The following is an 8,806-nucleotide window of genomic DNA, read 5'->3' as shown; positions in this document are numbered from 1 at the left end:
GTTTTTTAATTATTTGCCTTCTTTTTACTCTTTTCAGCTTTCAAATGGGGGTCACCGATCTAAAAATCAAATGCTCTCTAAGGCTACACATTTATTGTTATTGCTACTTTTTATCACTCATTTCTTTATCCAGGTGTCCTCCCATTCGTATTCCAGTCTCTCATTAAAATCTGTGCATGGTTGCTAGGGTACCTTGGACCCTAGCAACCAGAATGCTGAAGAGTTGCTGAACAAAAAGCTAACTCAAAAAACACAAATGATAAAAAATGAAAACCAATTGTAAATTGTGTCAGATTATCGCTCTCTACATCATAATAAAAGTAAATTTTAAGGTGAACAACCCCTTTAAGTCTCATCATCTGCATATGGATCCAGACCACTGCTCCATTCACAGGCTAAGGAAGTATGTTTGAAGTGATCCAGCTCTACAAGTCACTAAATGAATGAATGCAGGGGATCTAGTGGTCAGCAAACAAGACTAATAAGTATTACAAGAGTAATACAGCAGGCCATGTTCTGCTCCCGTACATCATTCTGAAATCTGACATGGGCACGCACAATAGTTGTTTGGACCACCTGATAGAGAAAAAGTAGCCACAAGCTGTAATCCCTTTTTGAGGAGATGACAATATACCATAAGCATCTGGCTCATTATCATTACAAACATCCACCATTCCCACTTACAGTGATACAGAGATGTACAGGAAGCTCCAGTTGGAAAGTCCAATGTGAAGGGCTGTGGCCAGAGCTGAGAACAAATATAACGGAGGCAAATTAATTACAAGATCCAGTAAATGTATTGCTATCTTAATGTGCCCCTACATGGCAGCTTACTGTTTAAGAATTCAAACCTTTGGCCCTTGTATTGGACCAAAACAATCTCCTCCTTATCTGACTGGGCTCATTCAGAAGGCCAAAGAAAATCTCACTGGCCAAGAAACACATCAGTTCTTGTATGCAGATCAGGTTTAGAATCAGGTCATCAAGGTCCTTTTAGAAACTCTTACAATTCCCACCCATAAGACATCAAAACCAGGTCACCAACAACTCATCCTAGTCATCCAGTTTGGTCATAGAAGCGGACACAGAGGTGCAACAGAAACGCATTGAATAGGTGCATCAAAGTTGTTTATCCAAAATGGTAAAATTGGGTTGGCAAGAGACCCTATCAGTGCAGGTCTGAGGGTCAACAATCAAAACAGAGCCAAAGTACACAACACCGGACTGCTTGGCCAATTAAAAATGCACAAGATGGATAGTAATTGCCCATGGTAACTCATTCAAATCAGTAGGTAAAGGATACAGTTAATGCTGAGATACAATAAATAGGGATAAACAGGGATTTCAATGAATCATAACATTTTCTTCAGTTCAGGGGTCAACTGCAACTGTGGGTTAACTCAGCACAGGATAGAAAAATGCAATGATGATGACCAAAACACGCTTCCCCACTATCATCAGGGCTCCCAGTCTGAAACTGTTGATGCCCAGAGCAGCGCTAGTACAACTTACCATCACCATACTAAAATGACAAAATGTATTGCTCTGGAACTGAAGAGGGGAGCACATGGGTTGGCGAGATTGTATGTACTAAGCTGAAGCCTTATGTAAAGGCAAAAAAATTAAATACAATTTTTACTTTCTTTAATGAAAAATAAATCTATCTGCAATATACTTTAATTAAAAAAATGTGTACCGTTTTTACAATAAACCTGACTGTACGCAGTGAAATTCCCCCTTAGTTTTCCTTGCTCTTACTGCAGAGGATAGGATACTTCAGACAATTATCATACTTTCAAATGGCAGGGGGGAGCGGGAGCCACCCCTCCCACCTTCCTTCCCTGACCTCGAACAGCTTTCTTTGTTTCCCTGTAGAGCAGCCGGCGACCGTGTAGAGATTCGCATCCGCAGACCCAGTGCATTCTGCATATTTTGATTATTAATCAGTCTTTCTGTATCAGCTTCCATAGCAGATATTATTTGACTTGTGCCGTTTTGATAATTAATTACAGTCCCTAGACATAACCCTTCCAACAGAAGCCCAGACCACACTGAGCATGTGTGTAGTCTTGGTCTTGCAAAGATGTTTAACAAAGTTACAAGATGACAGCCCGACTTTGAAAGCATAAATCATTCGTAATTAGGCTTCTGGTGCAGCAAGTTCATGTTTATATTTGATATACAAAACACAGCATTTCTAGCATAGTTCTATTTTAGACTTTAGTTCCCCTTTAAAGAACACCTACTGGAGGAGACCAGTGCATGTGACCTTTTTATCTAACCAATGAACTTTATTGATTTTCAGAAAGCCTTTATTTTAACCCTAGGATAAGCAACCTGAGAGAAATATACTACCATGAAACTAGATCTCCTATTATCTCTATGAGAGGATAGTTGGCAGTGGGATGCACGGATTTGCAGTTGCCTATCTTTGTTTTAGAGACAATAAAATAGACACAATGCAAATGATGTAATTTGAGTGTCAATGGATTTTCCATACTTTACCTGTGGGGGCCACTTTCTTGAGGTAGTCTTTCCAGGGCAGTATGACCCGCGGATGACTGGTGTAACACGACATTATCAATCTGCTGAACCCCCGACAGCAGAAAAATCATTATCAGGTGCACAAGTGTCATAAAGAGAGGAAAATGGAAACTTTACAGGAGAGGAAAAGATGTCCAAGGGTTATGGCAGCACCAGGACTACCTTCTGTAGGCAAAACAACAGTCCCACCGAGGTGAAAACAGGAGCACTAATCTTTCACATACACAGACATCCCCCATACTACAGTACCAAGCAAAAAAACCTACAGATGGAGCAAGCTTTATTTTGTTTTATGTTTAAGCATTCACTGCAATGGAGACAAAGTCTATAATTATGTAATTTTAGTGAAGAGCCATGGTAGCCAAAGTCTACAGAAAACTTTCCTCCATACCCTTGGCACCTGCCAACCCATAGGATCTCCATTCCCATACCTTGAGCAGCCACTTGTTGTAGAAAGTGATGCCAATGGAAAAGCAATAGTAGAAAAGGACTAGTCCCAAGGTCAGAGAAACCTTCCCTAGGATGGAGCAGCATTGGAAAGCCATTGCTCAACCCAAACTATCTCCTCCTTTGTATAGACGATTGGGCCTTGCTGTGTAACATCAGCTCAGTTGGCCTCTGAAAAAAACCCAAGTGGGACATGACAGATGAGACATGGCTGTACATTTATCAAGGATATATACAGTATATAGTATTTTTAGGTTATTTTAATTTTTTATTATCATATTATAATTAGCTGATAAATATTTCATGCACTGTCGTCGTCTCTCTGCCAACCTATAGAACTCTATAGGTGATGCGGAGAGCTGTAACTCAAAAAAAAAAAAAAAAAAGGGAAGTGGCCTGCAGGTATTTATGATTTATTTTGCATGTATTTAAATATGAGGGGTCAACTACCCTGGCAACCAAAAATAAACTGTAAGGCTTTTTTTTAATTGCTAAGCAGCCTGTATGGTAATTCAACAAGCAGAGGGGCCTGATTTACACCAGTGCTGTCTATTAATCATATTTTATATTTAATTGCTCCTGGTATTTAAAGGAGAAGGAAAGCTATGGGGGCAGTTTATTGCCAATAGATTAGCTGCAATAGTGCAAGCTAGAATGCTATATTTATTCTGTAGACTGTTCATCATAACTGAGTAAAAAGCTCTAGAAGCTCTCTGTTTCTTTAGGTAAGCAGCTGCCATTATTAGCTTGGTGTGACATCACTTCCTGCCTGAGTCTCTCCCTGCTCACTTATAGCTCTGGGCTCAGATTACAGCAGAGAATGGAGGGGGGGAAGAGGAGCAAACTAAGCATGCTCAAGCCCAGGGCAAGGAGGTTTAAGCTGAAAACAGAAGTATGTGGGAGAGCGAAAGTTGGGCCTGTAATCAGAAAATTCCATCCAAAGCTGCTCTGGCTGTGGAAGTACAAATGCAAAGCAAACTTGATTGTGTGGACGCATCATCAAACAGGGACCAGGGAAACCGAACTTGTTAAAATGAAGAATCTTTAATGTTCATAATTAAAACACACCATGCGAGCAGGCAGGGGAACAGCTTAACGCGTTTCGTGACCAAATGTCACTTCATCAGAAGGCGCCCCTACAGAAGTCCAGCATATAAAACCACTCCAATTAAAATTGCTAATTAAGTTAAGACCAAAGGTCACTAGCGTATGTCAATGGGTAAATTTCCATTTTTCCATATATGTCTGTAATTATGACGTGAAAATAAGAGAAACAGAGTGTATCTAAATCAAAGGGGAAATAATAAAGGAGAAGAAAACAAAAAGGGGAAACCAGAATCTATAAATAGAAATAAGGTTACTGAAAACCTAATAATACTCATGAATAGATTAATTAATAAATGAAACGGGGATAAATATTACAGTAATATAAGTACATAGACAGTATTTACCAACAAACTGGTTAAATTGAATAAATGAGTAAATCAATCAATTTGTACGTACCAAATATACATATGGAAAATGATATAAAGAAATAAATAGATATCGAAATACAAATCTATGAAATATCAAAATGAATGAAGCTGAAATCAATATCGAAAAAATGTTCAAAACAAAAAGCGGGACACTAATGGTATTTTTGTTAGTATATTGTTATGGGCAAAAAGACCCAAAAGACCAAAATGAAATTAAATAGTTAGATACTCTAAAAGAATCCATTGGTCTATTCAAAATTACAATCAAGTCAGAAGGAGAGAAAAGATTATATATATATATATATATATATATATATATATATATATATATATGCGTCCACAGGCAAATCAGTACCCAGTAAAACAATTCCATTAAGCTGAAAACACAAAGGAAGGAAAGAAATGTGGTGTTTCTTTTGACAGAGGACTCAGAGCAGCATTACTTTGAGGGTTTAATGGTATATTTAGCTGGACCTTTCTGATTAGGCTTACTTAGTTTTACTAAAGGTAATTAACCTCTAGCTCTGCAGAACAAAACATGACCCCGGCCACCAAAAATATACTATGAGGCTTTTTGTATAATTGTTTCTTTGTATTTTCAGGAGTCAGGACTTCTATGAGTGGCATAATTACAGTTTTTGGGGGCCCTCGGAGTCTAGACCGGCCTGAGTGTCAGCTCCCACTGGTTTCCTAACCTTATGCTGCAGGGGAGTTCGGCAAGCAGAGGGACCTGATTTACAGCACTGCTCTCTCTATTATTCATATTTTATAATGAACTGTTTCAGGTTGCTAGGGTAATTAACTCATAGCAACCAGCCTACAGAACAAGACATGTAGATAATTAAAAACTATATTGAAAATATACTGCAATATATAAGTCTGCTGTCACTGCTCATTGGGGCCTCCCAAGCACTATATTAGAGTGCAAGCACTGTGGTCAAGCATGGGACTGTTAAAATGACAGCTCCATCACATATAAGGACAGAGATGACTCCAGCACTGGGTGCACAGTTAAATAATTTTTCTGGTGTACTAGAAATGTATACCACAAGGACTGAGTTAGATGACAAGCTCTTCGGCCCAGCCCTGTCTATATTGTTTGCAGTGGTTCTGTTCAATAATGCAGAGACTGTGCAGGTCCACTCAGAGCTGCTGTTTAATCATGCTGCAGTGCAGATCTCACAATACATAACATGGCCTGTCACAGCTTTATCACTTCCTGTGCTAGGAATACAAAACACATCCTGTGCTAATATACGGTCTGCCACTAGGTGACAGCATAACCCCTTAACATCTCCCTTTTCTAACTGTATAATCCAACATATTTAAACAATATTTCAAGCCTTCAAGTAGTAACGTTATTTGCCCTACTGTACTTAAATAATATGCACATATGTAACTTTTTTCAAAGATAACCAAACATGACTGTTTGAAAACTATTTAAAGGTTAAGTCTTTTTGGTGGCTGAATTCGCCTGCCACTGCGTGAGTAACGCGGGATCTCAGACTCAATCTCAGGCTGTGAGGCCGATGTGCAGTCCGTTGCAGGCAAGTGCTCAGACTGGCTCTCCACTGTGGCCTCCACTTCTAGTCTCGGCGTTTCACTGGACTCTGTTACTGTTACTGTAGGCTTGCTAGGACTGGGCTCTGCTGGCCTGAGGTCCACTCGCTCTGCTGGCCTGAGGTCCACTCGATTGCGCCTGTACAGTGTACCCTCCACCTCAACCAGATAGGAGCGAGGGTCTGTTTGTTGGAGGCAAGTTCCTAGTCTCCATATGCCAGTCCGGTCACCTGGAAGAGGCTTCATTCTTATATTTTGCCCCACATTTAGTGCCGGAAGGTCCCTGGCAGTTTTATCATATGCATGTTTTGCCACTTGCCGTTTGAAATGCAGCTTGCCAGGAACTTCTGATGCAACGCAAGGTTCCAGTAGTGTGTCAGTCACTGGGAGGGGAGTTTTCAGCCTGCGGGCCATTAGGCGTTGCGCGGGGCTAGTGTCCATGCCAATTGTTGGCGTATTTCTCCACAGCAAGATTGATTTCCATGGGTCGTCTCCTGCACGTTTTGCTCGCCTGCACAGGCCTTTAACAATTTTCACTGCCGATTCTGCTTTACCGTTAGCTTTAGGGTACATTGGTGACGAAGTAACATGCTCAAAACCCCATTCCTGAGAGAACTTGGTGAACAGAGCACAAGCAAATTGTGGACCATTGTCCGTGACGACTCGGTCGGGTTGGCCATACCTGGCAAGTTGAGCCTTGCATCTCTTAATGGTGGTGTCCGCCGACAGGTCAGGCAGCAGTTCTATTTCCCAAAAATCTGAATAGTGATCGACGATAAGCAGAAAATCCTTGCCAGCGTAGTTGAATATGTCCATACTCAGAATCTGCCATGGCCGTGTAGGGAGGGGATGTGACATCATAGTCTCTTTTTGTTGTTCATGTGCATATTCGTTACACACAGTGCACTGTTCTACATAGTCTTTAATCTCCCCATGCATATTCGGCCAAAACAGTGTTTCTCTAGCCTGCCTGAAGCATGCCTCACCACCTATATGGCTCCAATGAATGCGACGTAGCATCTCTGCACGTAGTTGCTTTGGAATGATAATGCATTGGCCCTTGAAGAACACCCCATCCTGTAAGCTTATTTCATCCCGGTAGTTCCAATACTCTCTAATAGCCACAGGTGTCTGCCCTTGAATCAGGCCATCCGTTGAGCACAACTGATTTGAGGATCTTGAGGTGTTCATCTTGCTCAGAGGACTCCCTGATCTGCGACAGACGCTGATGCGTGACATTTAAATAGTCGGCCTGGTTTATGCCCTCTATGTCGAGCTCTTCACGGTACATGCTGCAGACTGAATGCTGGGCATGAGGTGCGTCCGCTTCGTGCCAGCGTGCTGTGGCTCTGCTCAGTGTATAACTGACATACATATATGGGCCCGGTTTATAGGTCACCTCCAGAGCATAGTTTTGGAGCGAGAGTAGCATGCTTTGAAGTCGTTTTGGGGCACTAAGCAAAGGTTTGTTGAATATCGCGACTAGCGGTTTGTGGTCTGTTTCAACCGTGATGTTTCCCCGACCGTACAAATAACTGTGGAAAGGTGGCAGGCAAACACAATGCTTAGGCATTCTTTCTCGATCCGAGCGTAATTCTGCTCAGTTGCAGTGAGGGCTCTGGAAGCAAATGCTACAGGTTGTCCATCTTGCAATAGGCAGCATCCGAGGCCATTCTGACTGGAGTCACTTTGAACTGTAATGGGCTTGCTAATGTCATAGTATCTTAGTACCGGTGCTGTGGTAATTAGTCGCTTGACCTCATCAACTGCTTCCTGGTGCTTTGGCAGCCAGTGCCATGGCATGTCTTTATCCACGAGCCTGCGCAAGGGCTCGCACACCGATGAGAGGCGGGGCATGAATTTTGACAGGTAGGTGACGAATCCGATGAACCTTTGCACTCCCTTTGAATCGGTTGGAGCAGGCATGTCTTTTATTGCCCTCACCTTCTCAGGATCTGGCTCTAACCCCTCTGCTGATAGTATATGACCGTGGAAGCGGACCTCATTAAGTTTAAACTGTAGCTTCTTGATGCTCAGTCTCAGTTTCACTTCTTTGCAGCGGTTCATAAGGGCAATCATGTTGGCATCGTGGTCGCGAGTGGCCTCTTCTAGTGAGTCTCCACAACCCACTATTAGTATATCATCTGCAATTGGCTCCACACCTCGCAAGCCGGCTAGTAGTTCATGTTGTTTTCTTTGATACACCTCTAGGGCTACAGACACACCGAAGGGTAGTTTGAGCCAGCGCATTCGCCCCCAGGGTGTCCAGAAGGTAGTAAGAAAGCTGCTCTCAGTGTCCAATTTGATTTGTAGGAATGCATCCCGGGCATCCACCAATGAGAAAGTACGGGCTTTGGGCAGTATAACATATATGACGTCTCTAAATTCCTAAAACATCACCGCACACTTGTGTCAGGGTCATGCCATCAATAGTAAATGGGGATTAAACAACTGCAACTGGATATCTCTGTGGATGGTTTAAAGAGGCGTAATAGAATGGCCAATTATAAGCAACTGTACAAATGGTCTTCAGCATTTTTTTAATTATTTGCCTTTTTCTTCCGACTCTTTAAAGCTTTCAAATGGGGATCACTGACTCTATTTAAAAGCAAATGATGTGTAAAGCTACAAATGTATTGTCATAATTACTTTTTACTCGTCTTTCTATTCAGGCTTCTCCGGTTCATATTCCAGTCTCTAATTCAAAGCAGTGCATGGTTGCTAGGGTAATGTGGACCCTAGCAACTGGATTGCATTTGCAGCCATCGCAAACTTTGCTG

This window comes from Xenopus laevis, chromosome 9_10L (genome assembly GCF_017654675.1).
Source record: "Xenopus laevis strain J_2021 chromosome 9_10L, Xenopus_laevis_v10.1, whole genome shotgun sequence".
Lineage (NCBI taxonomy): Eukaryota > Metazoa > Chordata > Amphibia > Anura > Pipidae > Xenopus > Xenopus laevis.
Note: the sequence above shows the minus strand (reverse complement) of the source record.